General features: G+C 43.7%; 1 protein-coding gene across 4 annotated transcripts in view; it reads left to right on the top strand.

Annotated features, from left to right (window-relative positions):
* RICTOR (RPTOR independent companion of MTOR complex 2) overlaps window positions 1–18,607 on the top strand; it is a 162,539-nt gene that overhangs the window by 4,557 nt on the left and 139,375 nt on the right. The window lies entirely within an intron of this gene.

The raw sequence follows: 18,607 nt of genomic DNA, 5'->3' as shown, positions 1-18,607 counted from the left end.
GGAACTTGACATACCATGTCTCAGGCCATACATAACTTACATACAAAATAAAATGTCACCAAGATCAATTATTATTTTTTAGTTCTGGAAAAACATAGTTTCTGATACTTTTTTGCACCTGCTAATAAAAAATTAAAAAGAGGTTTTGTGGTACACCTCTACCTCGATATAACGCTGTTCTTGGGAGCCAAAAAAATCTTACCGCGTTTTAGGTGAAACCATGTTGTATTGAACTTGTTTTGATCCACCGGAGTGCACAGCCCTGCCTCCCCGGAGCACTGCTTTACCCTGTTACATCCAAATTCGTGTTATATTGGTTGGCGTTATATTGAGGTAGCGGTGTATTTTGTTTTTAACGCTGGCTACCACACACATAATGTAGATTGCTAATATGGTGCTCTTAAAGCTGAACTGGGTGAGTTCTGTAAACAAAATGAGCCCCTACATTCCCAGTGCTGCAAACACATTAATGATGGGTACTGATGAAGTCAGTGGGGCTGCTTGTGTATAAAGTGAAACACTTGCATGGTTGCTTCATATGGCCAATAACTTTGTGATTTTGTACATTCAGGTTTCACATGTTGTACATGCACTTAATAGAGAGAGCATACAAAATCTAATTGATTTCAGTAGAAATCTAATTGATGTCAGTACATTTTATCTTAATACCTCTGTTAATCCTTGTATACATTTTGTTTGCAGTGCGTTACTAAAAACCCAGTATGAATTTACCATTGGCTGAGGATGTGAAAATTCAAGGGAACTGTAGTAATAGAATTTTAACTGATTCATTCATATTGACTAGTAAGACTCACAGACATGATCCAAGTCAGTTAGCAATCCTATTGGCAATGAGCTGAGGCCACCACTTCCCATTCTGGGCCATTGGAACAGTGAGGCCTTCTGTCTGTGTGTGCAACTGATACTAATATAATTGCGGGGGGGGGGGGGGGGGAAGGCCTTTTCTGTAGGTGTTTCGGTTCTATGATTGCAGCTTCATGTGGGACCACTGTGAAAACCATTCTGTGCTCCTTGTCAAAGATGTTTTCTTGCACTAAAAATGCAACAGTATTTGACACTTCTGTAGGTCCTTGATAGAATCGTAGAAATGTAGGGCTGAAAGGAATCTTGAAAGGTTATCTAGTCCAGCCCGTGAGGCAGGACCAGGTGTATCTAGATCATCCATGACAGGTGTTTGCCTAACCTGTTCTTAAACCTTCAGTGATGGGAATTCCACAACCTCCCTTGGAAACTTATTCCCAGTGATTAACTATCCTTATAGCTAGAAAGTTTGTCCTAATATTTACCCTGAGTCTCCCTTCCTGTAAACTGTGCTGATCAATTCTTGTCCTACCTTCAGAGGACATGGAGAACAGTTGATCACTTCCCTCTTTATGACAGCCCTTAAGATGTTTGAAGACTCTTACCAGGTGTCCCCTCTGTCTCCTTTTCCTAAAACTATAAATGCTCAATTTTTTAACCTGTTCTCATAGATTGGGTTTCTAAACCTTTTATCATATTTGTTGTTCTCCTCTGGACTCTCTCCAGTTTGTCCACAGCTTTGCTAAAGTGAACACTGGATACGGTACTCCGGCTGAGGCCTTACCCGTGCCAAATAGAGTGGGAAAATTACCTCCAGTGTCTTAGATGTGCAACTCCTGTTAATGCAGTTGCAAAAAAGGCTAACATTCTGGAGTGCATCACATTGTTGCCTTATAGTCAATTTGTGATCCACTATAACCTCCAGATCTTACTACCAGACTTAGTGTGTTGGATATTTGTTTGTTCTAAAAGTGTCTCATCCTCAACCTTCTCCTGACTTGGTGGTCTGTAGTAGACTGCTACCATGATTACATCGCTATGTTTTCCCTTTTATCTTTACCCAGAGACTTTTTCAGCTGGTCTGCTTCTCACTTCCTTCTGGACCTCAGAACATTAGTATGATGTACTATAGGCACTGACTCCGTGGATGCTCTCGGGTTGGAGCACCCAGGAGGGAAAAATACTGGGTGCTCAGCACCCATTGGCAGCCCCCTTATCAGCAGCCCTCCTACCCCCCAGTGTTTGCCACCTGCCTGCAGATCCCACTGATCAGGCTTTGGGAGGGAAGAGTGAGGGCATGGAGTGCTAGGGGAGGGGTGGAATGGGGCGGGAAGAGGCAGGGCAGGCCTTGGAGGAAGGGGTGGGATGGGGGTGGGGCTTGGGCAGAGCCAGGGGTCGAGTACCCCCTGGCACAATGAAAAGTTGGTGCCTGTGTGATGTACCATGCAACATCTCTTCCCTTTTCCTCCCGCCTTTTCTTAGTGAACAAGTTATATCCCTCTATACCAATAATTCCAGACATGAGATTTAACCCACCAAGTCTCAATGGTGTCATAAGCTAAATTATTAATTTTGTACTAATACTTCCAGTTCTTGTTTGTTCCCCCATACTGCTTGTGTTTGTATATAGACATCTAAGAAATTGACAGACTTTCTCCACCATTTTCACCCTGGTTCCTGTGACACCCTGGTTCCCTCCAACCCCCAACATCTAGCCTTCTGACCCCTAGCTCCTTTTTACTTAAGCAGGTCTACACTAGGAAATCAGGTCAGTACAACTATGTCACTCAGAGGTGTGAAAAATCCACATGCTAAGTGAAGCAGTTAAACCGTTCTAACCCACAGAGTGGCTTCTCAGGGATAAGGATTACCTATGCCAATGGGAGAACCTCTCTCGTTATTGTAGGTAGTGTCTTCACTGAACCACTGCAGTGGCGCAGCTGTGCTGCTGCAGCAGTTTGTGTAGACAAGCCCATAGTTTAAAGCCCTCCTTGCTAGGTTGGCAAGTCGGTGACCAGAGATGCTGTTCCATTTTGTCAGGTGAACTCCATCTCTTCCCAGCAGTCCTCTTCCCTGGAACAATATCCCATGGTCAAGGAAGCCAAAGCCTGCCCATCAACACCATCTGCGCAACCAGGCATTCATTTCTAGGATGTAGGTGTCTCAGCAGGGGCCCTTACCTTCATCCAGGAGGATGGCTGAGAATACCACCTGCACCCCTGCCTCCTTCACCTTTGCTCCTAGATCCTTGGAGTCGCTACAGATCTGCTCAGGATTATACCTGGCAGTGTCATTAATGTCCACATGGGTGAGCAGTGTGGGGTAGTGGTCAGTGAGACAGTTGAACCTCCGCAACCTTTCTATGATGTCTTAGATGCAGATTCCAGGCAGGCAGAACCCTGGGCCATCAGATCAGCAGATGGATGTCTCTGTCCTCAGAAGAGAGTCCCATGTCACCATCACCCTATATCTCCTACTGGGTATAGTGGCTGTGAGTCTCCCAGCCTTAGGGGAAGGTGGCTCCTCTTCCTCAGCCATTAGGGTCTGATCCTCTCCTGTTGCCAATATAGCATACCAGTTCTTGACCTGAATGAGATCTTGGGTGGGGGATGGAGTACTATCTACTGCCCGAGATGGCCAGCTGCCAGTCGCCCCCAGTAGAGCAGCTAGTTCTCCTTCCTTCTCTGATGCTGCTATAGTCTTCTTTAATTGGCTATCATCCACCAACCTGGGCATTTCTGTATGCATTCCATCGATGTAGCTCCCAGATGCGACATAGATGACCCGCCTCCTCCTGTAGCCCTCGTACCTGCTTCCTGAGCAATTCCACCAACAGATGCCTCTCATGCTGGATGGTTCCCCCTGCCTAACTTTTCTTGTCAGGGACATGCAGCTGCATTCTGTGCAAGTTAAAACCAGGACCTGGGTAGAAGCCCCCAGGGTCAGGATGCCTTGTTTGGCTAGGACCCCCACATGTGCAGGCTGAGGAAGAGCTAGCAGTGGTGCTGACTATATACCATTTTCCTCCCAGTGTGAGTTCTTCCTTGTAGAGTACCTGCAAGTTAAGGGGATGGGGGGCACAGAAATCCTTGTCTTATTCAGCTGGCTAATTCCCTTAGGGCAGTGGTCTCCAAACTTTTTTGATCGCGCACCCCTATCAGTAAAAAAATTTTGAGCACGCACCCCCTGCCGTGCCGGCTCTACCATTTTTGCCAAAGCCGCCAAAAAAAAAAAAAAAAAAGCCGCTCGGCCTCCCGCCCACACTGCCGAAGCGCAAAAAAACAAACAAAAAAACCCCCCACTCCTCCTGCCGCGCACCCCCAAGGATCCTCTTGTGCACTCCACTTTGGAGACCACTGCCTTAGGGTATGTCTACATACAGATAAAAGACGTGATGCATGGTCACGGTTGGTCTGGCTCAGCTGACTTGAGCTTGCAAGGATCGGGCTGAGGGGCTGAAAAATTGCTACATAGATGTTTGGGCTCAGACTGGAGCCCAAGCTCTGGGACCTTGCAAGGGTGGAAGGTTCCTGGAGCTCATGGTCCAGTCTAAGCCTGAACATCTACACAGTGATGCCCCTGAGCTCCACAAGCCCAAGTCAGCTGACCTGGGTAAGCCATAGCTGTGCCGCAGGTTTTTATCTCTGTGTGGACATAACCTGTGTCTCACAGCTGCTTTCATCTTACCAGCCAGTAGGGTACGTCTATACAATTTTATAACCCGGAGCAGCAAGTCAAAGGGCTTGTCTACGCTTACAGTTCTGCATCAGCACCGATGTAGCATTTAGCGAAGACACTACCTACACCGATGGGAGAACTTCTCCCATTGGAATAGGTACTCCACCTCCCCAAGAGGCAGTAGCTATGTCAACGAGAGAAGCCTCCTGTCTTCAAAATATTGTCTACGCTGGGGGTTAGGTTGGCATATCTGTGTTGCTATGGGGTGTGGATTTTCCACACTTCTGAAGGAAATAGTTATACCAAAGTTTGTAGTGTAGACCAGGGCTGAGCCTGGGTCTGCAGACTCAGGATCACATTAAGGTTTAACAGCTGTGTAAATATTGCAGCTCAGGCTCTGAAACCCTCCTCCATCCCCAGGCATCAGAGCCTGAGTTCCAGCCTGAGCCGCAACATCTGCACAGCTGTTTTTAGTGTTATAGTGCTATCCTGAGCCTGTAGACTAGGGCTATGAGGCTTGCTGCTGTGGGTTTTAAAATGCAGTGTAGCTATATTCTGGGAGCCTGAATACTTTTTTAAAAGCCTGAGTCTCACCCCCAGCTGGAATGGATGACTCGCCCCCTCTAACTCAGCTGCCTTCAATCACTGACCTGTTCAGAAAATCTGCACTATTTTCACTTCAGCGCTGTGCTAGAAATCAGGTGCTAATTCATCTGAGGCCGTGTGTACACCACAGCTGCTGCAGCTCCAGCACCATAGCATAGATATGTCTTATAATCAATGGAAGGAATTTTCCCATCAGTGTCGTTAATCCACCTCTCTAAGAGGTGGTAGCTAGGTTGACTGAAGAATTCTTCTGTTGACCTTGCCGTGACTACAGTGACTAGGTCGTCCTAACTACAGAGCTCATGATGTGAAATTTTTCACAGCTCTGAGCAGCGTAGCTAGGTAGATCTAACTTTTAAGTGTAGAGCAGGTCTAACTGCTGGGCACCTTACCACAGGCACTCACCAACCAAGCTTCGATTTCGAACTCAGTAAACCAGCCCAGAATCCTTCCAAATTGAAGGCAAGTTCCCAGCACAGAAGTATGATCCTTTTTGTTCACCAAACTTAATAGCAGTAAGACAGAAGGCACACACTAGCACTTATGTTGGCATAACTTATGTCACTCAGGGGTGTGAAAAGCCACTCCTCTTGTAATGTAAGTTACACCGACCTAAGCGCTATGTCAGTGGGAGAACTCCCAACGACATAGCTACCGCTGCTCGCAGAGGTGGATTTGTTATGCAGATGAGAGAGTTCTCTCCCATCGGCATAGAGTGTCTGCACTACCAGTGCTACAGCGGCTCATCTCCACTGTTACAGCTGTGCTGCTGTGTCAATTCTAGTGTAGACTAGCCCTTAGTATCACCAACCATGTGTCTTCATCTGGGAAAACTAGTGCTTTTACATGCACTAAATCTAGCATGTATTTTTCCCCAGTCTACTAAAAGGAAAACTAAGGCATAGAGAGGCTAAATAATCAACCAGGATGTCCAGGAAAGATGTTAGCATAGCTGGTTATAGAACTCCGAACTCCTAATCTCATGACCCACTAAGCAGTGCATTAGTGTATACTTAATGATATTTTCAATCAGAAATAAGTTTTTAAAATGTATTTTTGGTTCACTCCTTTTTTATTTTGACGGATGTATCTATATTTGCTACAAGACATAATATTTAAACTATTTAAAATATTGTTTTGATAGTCTTTAAAAAACAAAACAAAAAAAACACTTTTTTATCATTCAGAGAGAGCTAAATATTTTTAAAACTGTTGAAATAACCTGAAATATCTGATTAAGAAAAAGAGATCACTATCCATTTCTATTTCCAAGGGGGTCTCATTATTTATAATACGTTTAATCAGTAACAACCTGTTTAGAACAAGTTTTAACTTCCAATTAGTTGGCTAAAATGGCTCTCAAACATACGCTTAAAGGCAGGGGCAAAGCACAGTTAACTGCCATGTAAGACGCCTAGGTTGGCACCTGGTTGTCTTTGAGTAACTAGCTTTGAACCAGTGCTCATAAAGCAGGCAAGGTACCCAACCATGTCTGTCATCACTTTGACTGGTCTTCCTTCCTCCCAGCTATCTGTGTGGTTAAAACATCCCAGAGTGCGTTGCCTCACGTGAAGCTGGTGTAGCTTTCTGTGCATATCCTCTGGGCACTGCTGAGACGCTATGCAAGAGCTGGCTAGCATTCCCAAAATGCAAGAGATTTTCTTTTATTATGGTTTTACGCTGCCTAATGCAATATGGTTCCAATCTGACGGGGGACTCTTGAGAGCTACTGCACAACAAATAATAAGTCATAGTAATGCACTTTATGATCAGGATTTTTACACAACCTCCTCCCAAAGTCCCCATGTTGTGTAAGTCAAAAAAACCCTCTCTTTGGATTTTGGCTTGTTAACAAAGAACAAAGTTTAGATCCAGCCAGAGGCTTGGTTGGTCCTACATCAGGAATGCTCATCCTAGCTCCTCTCCTCTTATATCTGGATGCGGTAATGGGCCACCTTCCTCAGTGAATTTACTCAGTCCTCTCACCTCTTTCCCAGTAAAATTAACACTTGTCAGAAGGGTTGAGTGAGGCATACTATGTTCATTTACTGCATACTCCCCTGAAAGAGTTCAGGTAACCAGTTTCTCCTCTGTTTCTGGCTAAGAACAAGTAGCAGATGTTGACCTCAACCATTGTTTTGTACTTCATTATAAAACGATTGTATAGACTTCAGGGGGGGCTTCCTGGCCACTGCCAACTCCACCATGTCAGAGCTCATTCCTGAACCCTGGTGGCCTCCAGGCAGAAGAAACAGCTAGAATCTGAGAAGGGATCTGAGAATTTTAAGAATCCTTTCTAATAGTTGATTATAGCATTTTGTGAGTTACATGGAACCCTGATTGGAAAGGAAGGTCACATTTAATGCTGACCCCATTCAGATGATCATAAAAGTCAATAGGGATTAAATTCCAAACTAGATAACTAATCTAGATGTAGAATAGCACCTGTATTTGAAATGGGAGATAATGGTTGCAACACCCAACACCTTATTTGAAATACCCAAATTGAGCCCATAGGTTTTAAGGCCAGAAGGGATCGTTGTAGTCATCTAGTCTTACCCCCTGTGTAACAAAAACCATAGGACTTCCATGAATTAATTCTTCCTTCGAATCCAATAGCTGCATTGTATGATCTACAGTGTGGTCAGCTTGTGGGAGCTCTTTTTGACATTCAGGGTAAAACCATATTGAAATGTTGCATATTTTACAAGAGATGCCAAAGTGAATTGCAGAAGAAGCCTAAAACCAACACACCATCCTCAAGGCTTATCCATCAGAACTATTAATAGGCTTGTGTAACCTATACCTTAGTTAGATCAGGATTAGACTGTCACAAAGCACTCTGCTTGGAGCTATACCGAAATCTACCTGAAATGGAAACTGAGTTTGTTGGGGAAAATGTGGCAGTTCTCTTATAATGTGATGTATTTCACTTGGCAACACATGACACCTGTGCTCTGTAATCTGTATTGGCTGCTTCTTAGGCTATGTCTACACTTGCAGAGTTTTTGCGCTGTCAGTTTCAACGGTGATAGTGAACCGGTGAAAGAAAAGTGCTGGTTTGTGTACTCACTTACTTCCACAGGCATCAGACTGTGTTTTATATTTGCATCATTTCTGTTGCTGCTGCACTGAGGGCAGCTATCCCACAGTGCTGCTCTCTCCGTTTTGATGATGGGTGTTGTGGGAAGGGCGGGGGGGGGGGGGTGATTGCAGGGCATCCTGGGGCCCTGCACAGCCTTGTCTCCCCAAACACTGATCAGCTCCAGTAGCTCAGCATTGCTCCAAGCAGGGGATCGTTTGCTCTGTGGAGCAGGCATTAAGATAAGTGAGCACTTTCCAAGAAAACAGGAAGGGGAGTTTCAAATTTACTGGGGCTTTCCAGGGTAGGGGGTGGATGTCTGTTTACCAAGCAGCAGAGCTGCTGACCAGAGTGGTCACCTAGGCACTGTGGGATATCCTGCAGAGGCTAAAAGCTCTGTAAATAGGACGAATGTGTCTTCACTTGCACATCACCACAAAAGCATCACCGATAAGAGCTGTATGCCTCTTGTGGAGGTGGTTTTCCTTCTGCGGTGAAATTTCTGAGTTTCACTGTAAAAAGTCATTGGCAAGTGTAGGCGCTCCCACGGTTTTTGCACGAAAAAGGGACTTTTTCCGCTTTAAATGGCAAGTATAGACATGCCTTTCGTTTCAAAGCCAACACTTCTCCACCCAGAGTTATAAAACCTTAAATAATTGGGACCTGTCTGTCTGGGACCACCAGGTGTATTGGGACCACCTCCCATACTATCACAGTGAGGTGGACTGATTTAAATCAGTACACCGGAAACCTTAATTTAAATAATTGTTTTTTAATTGTTTTGCATTTGTACTTTTTAGTTATTTTCCTAAAGAACAGTTGAATCTTATTAATTGGTAACCATTAAAGCATATTCATTTGCAACTACATATAACTTTTACATGAAATTTGGTGCTACTTTATGCAAACTAGGAGGATACCTTATATCTATATGTATTTATATAAGCAGTTTATATTTATTCAGATTCTTAATTTTTATATCTTTCAATAGTTACAAAATGGTGGATGATGCATTTCTTATTTACTAGATCAGTTTTTTGTTTGACTTGTGTTAAGTGCTATTTAGATAACTTCAAATTCAATTAGAAATGCACAAAACAGCATTTTAATTGTTTTATGTAATAAGTCTTACATGTACTCGATATATAAACTTTTTAATATGCTGTTTTTTTTCTTATCAAAACATGTTTTGCATTTAAAACTAAGGAAGTATTCTCTATAGTTGGTGACCAGAAATAATCAGTTCAGTTCACTATGTCCTTCAAGGTTTTTGAGCCAGTAGATCTCACCCTCACACATTTACTTTTAATTCATAGATTGGAAGAGGGAAAACAAGCTTTCCTACTTTTTCAACTCCCTATTGGTTTCTCGGCTCTGAATGAACTAGTAATTGAACTGAAGGTAGTCAAGGAAACCACAGCGAAGAAAATATTCTGTTCACCTGCAGAAGAGGCTACTGCTGTCAAAATCTGGGTTAGCACCTCAACAAATTCTTGTTCCAAGCTTTAGCCAGTGACTTCCACCAGTGCTTTGACTTTCTTTAAAACTTGTCAGCAAATATGTACTGCATGATATTTGTTTATTTTAATTATTTTAATAGATGTAGGCCTTAACATAGGTTGTCAGTTTCAAATTTAATTTAATTTAAAAGTCTGCTTTAAGTAGAAAAATAACAGGGTTCTTAAAATATAGGGTTTTTTTTTGTTTAAATTATTTATCTACCCTAGCCACAGCTGTAGTCAACAGTGGCACTAGAACCCCATTCTTATAAAAGAGGACATTTTCCTTGAGGAACCATCATCTTGTAATTCTTCTCATCCTATTTATGTCTAGTTTGTAATAGCCTGAATTTGTTGTACTTGAGCATACTTCAAATCTCTGATTTCTCCTCAAGATTATGGAGAAGAAAGTTGCACCGTAATGGCTGTTGATTATGAGTGATTCAGAGTAGTTTGGCTTTGATTTTCACATCTGGATGACTTTCTTATTTTCTGGTGTGGGGGGGAGCCGAAGCTGCTAATTCTAATCTGTGACATTGTGCTTTTAATGATCTCAGTGGTGCATAGGTTCCAGGATCAACACTTCTTTATTGGATATAAATAAAATTTAAATGGATTTGAAGATGCTTCTGTTTACTAACTCTGTTGCCTATCTAATTCTTCATTGCCATGACCTTGCGAACTAGCTGTCTTCCATCTGGAACACAAGACAACAAATAAGAACAAAGTGACTGTGGGAGCTCTTGCTGCCTTTCCCGTGTGTAAAACCGTTTAAGAAAATGGGCATAGAAGTGGCTGATGGAAAGCCTTTCTCCCCTTTCTTTTTACCTTCCTCACAGTCAATTCTTACCCCAATATATATAGTTAAAAGTAAGACAAGCAAACAAAAATCAGTAAAACAGCCTAGGCTGTCTTCACCACAGACTCCTAAATTGGGGAAAACATATACATGCACATTCATACAGTCCCTCCATGCAATGACCACACACAAAGATACAACAAAATTAATATTTGGGGAAAATGGAAGACAAAGGGAATTACAGCATTTCCCATATTAACTTGTCTACATCATACATCTTGTATGTTCTGATTGTAGACCTATAACCGTATAAAATATATTAATCTACACATTTAAAGGGAAACATGGACAGCAAGACTGAATTAACATTAAAGGGACACTGTCCACTTAAAAATGCAGAAAGAAGTATGGCTATTTTACTTAATATTGTTACAAGAAAAATATAGATACTTAGCTTATATCTATGTAACTAAACTGTGTTCACAGTGTTTGCATTTGCAGCAGTACAAGACATATTATATTTCAATCCATGTGTCTGTACAGCACTGCGCTGCATCAGTTGCAGTGCACAGTGTGGGTAAGTATTGCAAGGTGCTATTTGCTGCTTTTAGGCACATGGCAATTATGGGGATAACTTTTATGGTAGATTGTGAGATGTGTCCCAGAGTTCACTTGGTGCACTGGCATCCATACCATTTCTAGCATGCTGTCTGGAGGAGGCACGGAGGAATGTTGTGCGCTTGTCCACTATTGTGCTTTGAAAAATAAATCCTGTTATATAGGAGCACCTGCTACAAGGCATCAGAGGCAGCAGCACTGACGTGGTGGGAGTTGTTAAAATTCCTTATGGACTCAGAGATGGCATCCACATGGATGTTTTTCTGTGATACATGTATTTGTTGGAGATCACTCCTGGACCAAGCCAGCAAATATGGAGTGGTGGGACGGGATAGTTTTGCAGACCTGGGATGACTTGCAGTAGCATCAGGGAAAGCGCTTTCCTGGAGTCTTGGGCTGAGCACCCCAGAATGCTCAGATGAAAGCACCCCTGGTGTGGAAAAGTGAGTGGCAACTACCCTTTGGAACTCGGCAGTTCATCACTGGGAAATCCACAGTTGGATTTACGGACATATGGTAAAGTTTTGCAGTATGTGCTGCTGCATCATGGGATCATGGAAAGAAACGTGCAGGAGATTACTGATGGAAATGAAAATTAGGGTTTCCTACTTGTTCTGGGGCTACTGAAGTGACCCATATGCTAAATTTGTGGTTTGGTCCCATGCCACGGCCTCAGTTATAATTCTTCTGCTCTTGGTGGATCACCGTCAGATTTGCCAAGATTAATTTTGGATGGTCAGAAAAAGTCCATGATGCCAAAATATTCAAAAATTCAGTGGTGTTTGCAAAATTACAACAGGGAACTTTTTTTTTGCCCAATAGTACTTTAGACATTAATGGGGTGCACGGATCAACAGTTCTGGGTTATCCAGGCTACTCTCTGCTTTCCTTGTTTATGAAACCATATAGTAGAAGTCTTAATGGGAGTAAGAACTATTTAACTACAAATAACTTTAGTTTTGTATATGGAGAGCCCATTTGACAGGTTGAAAGGCAAGTGAAGATGTCTCTCATAGCTTGATGGTAGAAATATATCCACTGTATTATCTCTGCATATTGTGTTTTGCACAACATTTATGAGCTCAAAGGAGAAGTTATTACCCATGGCTGTCTACTGACATTTGAGCAGCATATAGGAGGAGGACCTGTTGTCAAGGTTGCTGATAGTAGGGGCGCCAGGCCCTGGAACGCTCTATGCATGCACTTTGAGAATCGGGGCATAGATTTAGCTTAACTATGAAATTTACCTTGCTATTGTACAGTAACGTGAAATATATTATATAATTGGGAAATGATTGCCTAGGAAGGAGTACTGCAGAGGAGGATATGAGTCTTTATAGTGGATCAAAAATGAAATATGAGTCGTCAATGGAATACTGTTGCAAAAAAAAAAGCAAAAATGATTTTTGGATTTTTTTACAGGAGTGTTGTAAGCAAGACACACAAAGTAATTCTTTCACTCTATTCAGCACTGATAAGGTCTCAGCTGGAATATTGTGTCCAGTTCTGGGCACTGCACTTTGGGAAAAAGATGTGGACAAATTGGCCAAATCCACGAAGAGCAACAAAAATGATAAGGGGTCTCGAAAACATGGTGTAGGAGGAATTTTTTTTTAATGGGTTTGTTTAGTTTGCTTTATCCCCCTCAATCTTCTCTTCTCCAATCTTCTATCCCTAAAAGGTTGTTATAAAGAGGAAGGTGATAAATTGCTCTCCTTAACCATTGAGGACAGGACAAGAAGTAATGGGCTTAAATTGCAGCAATGGAGACATTAAGTTAGATGTTAGGAAAAGCTTCCTAACTGTAAGGTTAGTTAGGCACTGGATCAAATTACCTAGGGAGGTTTTGGAATCGCTGTCATTGGAGGCTTTTAAGAAAAGGTTAGATCGACACCTATCAGGGGGTTTCAGCCTTTTTCTTTCTGAGGCCTCTTGAACATTCTATAAAAACTCATGGGGCAATCTGTGGCACAACAACGGTTTGTATGCATATAAAGCAGGGGTCGGCAACCTTTCAGAAGTGGTGTGCCGAGTCTTCATTTATTCACTCTAATTTAAGGTTTCATGTGCCGGTAATACATTTTAATCTTTTTTAGAAGATCTCGCTCTTTACGTCTATATATTATATAACTAAACTAGTGTTGTATTGTAAAATAACTTTTTCAAAATGTTTAAGAAGCTTCATTTAAAATTAAGTTAAAATGTTGATCTTATGCCGCCGGCCCGCTCAGCTCGCTGCTGGTCTGGGGTTCTGTTCACCTAGGCCAGCAGCGGGCTGAGCAGGGCCTGAGGCCGGGACCCCGGCTGGCAAGGGTCCGGCAGCCAGAACCCCAGACCAGCAGCAGGCTGTGCGGGGCCGGCGGCCGGGAGCCCAGTGCTGAATCTGCTCAGCCCGCTGCCAGTCTGGGGTCCCGGCCCTGCCCACGTACTGTAGGTATCTACCTTCTCCCTGGTTCTGGCCCATTCTCTTCCCCTCTCTGCACTGAGCTGAGGGTGGGAGTGCACTGAGCACAGGCACAGGAGCTAGAATGAGGGAGGGGGCTCAGAGTTGGGACAGGAGGTTTGGGTGTGGGGCACTTACCTGGGCAGCTCCCGTTTGATGCGAGGGGTGCAGGTGGAAATGTGTGTGTGGAGGGTGTGTGAAGGAGCTCCTGTTTGGTGCTCGGGGGGCGGCGGTGCATGGGGCGTGGTGGGGCTGGGTATGTGCGAGGGTGCCAGAGTCAGGGCTGGGGTCATGGGGAGTGGTGGTGGTGGAGTCAAGCAGAGGGCTGGGTGTGTATGAGGGAGGTACAGGGCCCAGGGCAGAGGCCTGGGGGAGCGGGGGGTGTCAGGGCTCAGGGCAGAGGGCTGGGTGACTGCTCCCCTCATAACCTCCTACCCCCTCCTGGGACCCCATCCCCTAACTGCCCCCCAGGACCCTACCCCCTACCTGTCCCCTGACTGCCCCGACCCTTATCCACACACCCTGCCCCCAGACAGACCCCTGGGACTCCCATGACTATCCAACCGCTTCCCGCCCCCTGACAGAACCCCCAGAACTCCCGACTCATCCAGCCCCCCAGCTCCTTGTCCCCTGACCACCCCCTCCAGAGACCCACCACCCTAACTGCCCCCCCGGACCCTCCTTGCTCCCTGACCCCCTATCCGTCTACCCCCCTGCTCCCTGACTACCCCCTCCAGAGATGACCCCTGCCCCTATCCAACCCACCCTCTATCCAACCCACCCTGCTCCCTGTCCCCTGACTGCCCCCACCCCTTATCCAACTCCTCTCCGGCCTCGGACTCCTTACCATGAGGTTCCAAGCAGAGCCTGATATGCTGCCTCGTGGGAGCGCGCAGCCCTGCCCCCCAGAGCACTGTGCGCGTGGTGGCAGGGCTCCGAATGAGCGGGGAGCGTGTCTGCCTCCTTGCGGAGCCAAACACTGCCCTGCGGGAGCGTGCAGCCCCGGTCCCCAGAGCGCTGCGCGCGCGGCGGCAGTGCTCCATGGGAGGGGGGAAGGCAGGGAAGGGGCCGGTGGCTTGCTGCGCTCCGCAAGGTGCTCCGGCCAGGATTTTTTATGGCATGCTGGAGTCCCGAGGCAGCAGCATGCCATTAAAAATCTGCTCGTGTGCCGTCTTTGGCACGTGTGCCAACCCCTGATATAAAGCCAGGGCTGGCGTTAGGAGGTAGCAAGCAGGGCAGTTCCCCATGGCCCCACGAAGCTAAGCTTCTCAGGCTTGGGCTTCAGCCCTGGGTGGCGTGGGTTCAGCTTTTTGTCCTGAGCCCCAGTGAGTCTAATGCTGGCCCTTCTTGGTGGACCCCCTGAAATCTGCTTGCGGCCCCTCAGGGGGCCTTTGATGCCTGGTTAAGAACCACTGGCATAATACTTAGTCCTGTCCCGGTAGAGGGGACTGGACTAGACCTGTCAAAGTCCCTTTCATTCCTACATTTCTATGATTCAGTGATTCTATAATATTGCTAATATTTCCATGATATAGTATGTATAACTTTGTGCTTTTGGCCAAATCTGCAAATGTATTGATGTAACTGTGATTTTTTGTAAGACTACTTTTAACACTGCTATGACTGTCTGCTTAATAAATCCTGGCTTTCATATTTTGAAAGCAAATATAACTTTAATAATTGCTTTAATAATTAGAAAAAATATTAACAAGAAAAGGCAGAACTTGTAACTCCCAGCCATTCATTCACCCATCATTACCAAAATAGACAAGTGCAAAGAATCTAATCCTTAATTGTGTATGGGTAGACATGATACATAACATTTTTAAAAAGTTGTTTGCTGCTGTCCTGTGGTGTAGATTGGTGGATGGATGCCCTTGTTTTGAGGGAAAGTGGGTGAAAGGGCCTCCCCAGCACTCTGTGTTCTCTGTTTGCTTCAGTGCAAGGTATTTGTCAGGAAGTGACTATTCAGGAGGTGAGATGCAGTTTACTTTGGTATTTCTGCCCTCAAGCAACTTGGTGTTTCCTCATCAGTTCAGTTATCTGCTATTGTATCTTCCTGTCCTCTTCTCTTTGCTGCAGGAACTTTCAAGAATTTCACTCCCTTTGTCTACCCTACTTTCTAGACCTCTGGTAGAGGTAAAATAACCATGTCTTCCTTTTTATTCCTCTTCTCCCCTCTCCCTCCCTTCCTTAGGTTAGCAAGTTTCTCAGTGACTGTCAGAAGTCCTCTGTGCCATAGCCTGTTGAGGGTAGATGCTATACAAAGGGACAGACCTTAGTTTGTAATGATAGAAAATAAGGTAGCTATGTCAACTTAATATTCTCAGAAAGACAATGTCTGACAAACACACAGAGATGGTAAGCAGCTTTTCTCCTTATTTCTGGATTTGGGGATGGTGAGGAATAGGTGGGCCCATTCTGTTGAAAAGGTGATTATTTAATAACTGATTATGCCATTGAAAGTCCTAACCCTGGAGAATATTATCTTGAGCGCATATTCCCAAAGGCGATGAAGGCGTTGTTTATGAGGGTAGAGGCAAGCCTGATAGATATGTTGTCTTGCTGGTTAGCTGGATGATCCCAGAGTTGCTACTGAAAAAAGGGATTACTACTTTTACAGGATTTCCTTGCAAATCATCTTTGCATTGTAATATTCATGCCAAATGAGAGTGCCCCGTACCAAATGTTCTCTGAAACAATGCCAGATGACGTGAGAAACGTCCACCTTAAAATTAACTAGTTTTTTAACCCTGTGAGACATAAGCTTAAATGTCTTAAGGCTTTGATCTCTATAAATCACTGAATACCTTTTCTTTTACCTCATGCACAATAATTTAAGTAAGAAAATGCCTTGTACTGTACTGAATACATGCTGTTTAGCCAAAGATGCTTCTTCAATACTGTAAATAACTTTACTTGTAATGCTGCACTAGCATGGTATTTGTTAATGCATATGGGAAAATGCCATGAAATTACTGTGCTTTGTAGGTGCTGGCAAATACAGTATGATGTAAATGCCTTGGCTCAATTGCTCATGCTTTGAACGCTCAATAAAATGCTTTTTTTTAATACTGGGTTTACATGTTTTAATGGTGGCATATTATTTATTTGTATTACTGTAATGGTTTAATTTTTTTGCTTGCTGTTTATCAACCCTTTTGTGGCATATTGTTTGGGTGTGGGTGTGTGCATTTTGGTAATGAAAGAAGGAAAACATTGGCTAGGGAAGTTGAGAGAGAGAGGAGGTCAGGTATCTGCAAATAGGAAGGTCTAGGTGGTTGTACGGGATGGTGGAGCTATGAAGATGAGAAAAAGGAATTGACATTTTTTACCTGTGGCTATATCTGACTGTTTATAAGCACTAGTGGTGACAGCCAGTCATACATGGAAGAAAGTTCCACAAAGCCCAGTCTGGTGCTTCCATTGTGTCTGCCAGAGTCCCTGGCATGACCTGCACGTCAACCTGAGTTTTGAACAGGTCCTGGTTCTTGGATAGGGATGGGCCAGTCTCCTCATTCTTGTCATGGCGGTGGATCTCCTCTTCAGTATCAGCATTATCCACCCACAAACCAAGTGATGGAGTTTTGGAGAAGCTCTTTTCAAGTTCATTATAAAAGGGGAAGACCTTATGAGTGATCCAACAGTACTGTTGTGGTCCTTTACATGTCTGTTGTCTCGTCTAAGTTGCTTACCCTTTTTCCAGCACTCATCTTGTCTTTGGAGTAGGTACGCCTAGCCATCTGCTTATGTAGCTGCTGGTAAGTCATGTCACTTCAGCAGTTATTTGACAATTAGAACTGCATATGTTCTTCATCCGACAGAGCAATGAAGTCACTGGCCTCTGTGTGGGACCAGGCAGATACAAGTCATAGTGATGAAAACACAAAAAAGTTTGGATTCTTATGTATTTGTATCAGGGTGGATAAAAATCAATGATCCTTTTTTTTTTTTTAAAAAAGGATTTTTTTATTTGAATCAGGTTTTTTTTGAGGAAAAAACCTATCTAAAGATAGATACATTATAGCTCAAAGATATCGCCTCATGGAATAGGGATTATTAATTCTGTAGTATGAGACAATATATTCATGTAATGTTTAAGAAAATTCACCCTGATTTGTACCGTAAAAGCGGCTTCTAATTTGGACCTCATGCTTTTGCCAACAATATTTGAATAGGCTTATACTTATGTCCCAGAAGACTGCAGAACAGTTCCGTGTAGATTACACACGTGCGGTGACCTGTCTGGTGTGCTAACAGTGTAGTGTGGGGCAGCAGCAGAGAGGACTACTTGCACTGGTTTAGTTAAATTGAAAGTGGGATGCATCCACACTGCCATTAGATATATTTAACTTCCACTGATGCAGAAATGCATTGGTTGTGAACTGAAGTAGCACCTATTGATTTTTGAGACTAGAGAACCATTGGTTAATATTTCAATATAGTAACTCTTTCTGCATTGGAATCTAAATACACCTCTACCCCAATATAACGCTGTTCTCGTTAGCCAAAAAATCTTACTGCATTATAGGTGAAACCATGTTATATCGAACTTGCTTTGATCCGCCGGAGTGCGCAGCTCCGCCCTTCCCCCCATCCCCCGAGCACCGCTTTACCACGTTATATCTGAATTTTTGTTATATTGGGTCACATTGTATCGGGGTAGAGGTGTATAAAGTAAGTGTTCTTTGTTAAAATTCCTATGTAGGTTTTAGTTATGAAACTTAATTATTAGGTTTTTTGTTTTTTTTTAATTTTGCAAATAAACAGATCCAGCAGAGACCTTTGTATAATTTTTTTTACAATAGACAAAACATTTCTTGCATCTCAAATAGCTGAAAGGATTTTCTTAAAACTCTCTTCTGCTTTCCCTGCCCCTCCCCAAAAGGGTGTGTTGGGGGAGAGAAACCAACCCCTGGGCCAAGACCAGATACAGGCAATTTTAAAGAAGCGTTTTCAGGAAGCTTATGTGTATGTTAAAGTGGAGGTTTATAATACAAATTCTGAGCAATACAAAGCCTCTGCTATAACAAAGGACTGTTTAAATGGGTCCAACCAAT

The sequence above is a fragment of the Mauremys reevesii genome, linkage group 6 (genome assembly GCF_016161935.1).
Source record: "Mauremys reevesii isolate NIE-2019 linkage group 6, ASM1616193v1, whole genome shotgun sequence".
Taxonomy (NCBI): Eukaryota; Metazoa; Chordata; order Testudines; family Geoemydidae; genus Mauremys; species Mauremys reevesii.
The sequence above is the reverse complement of the archived record's forward strand: the minus strand, read 5'-3'. Positions and strand labels throughout refer to the sequence as shown.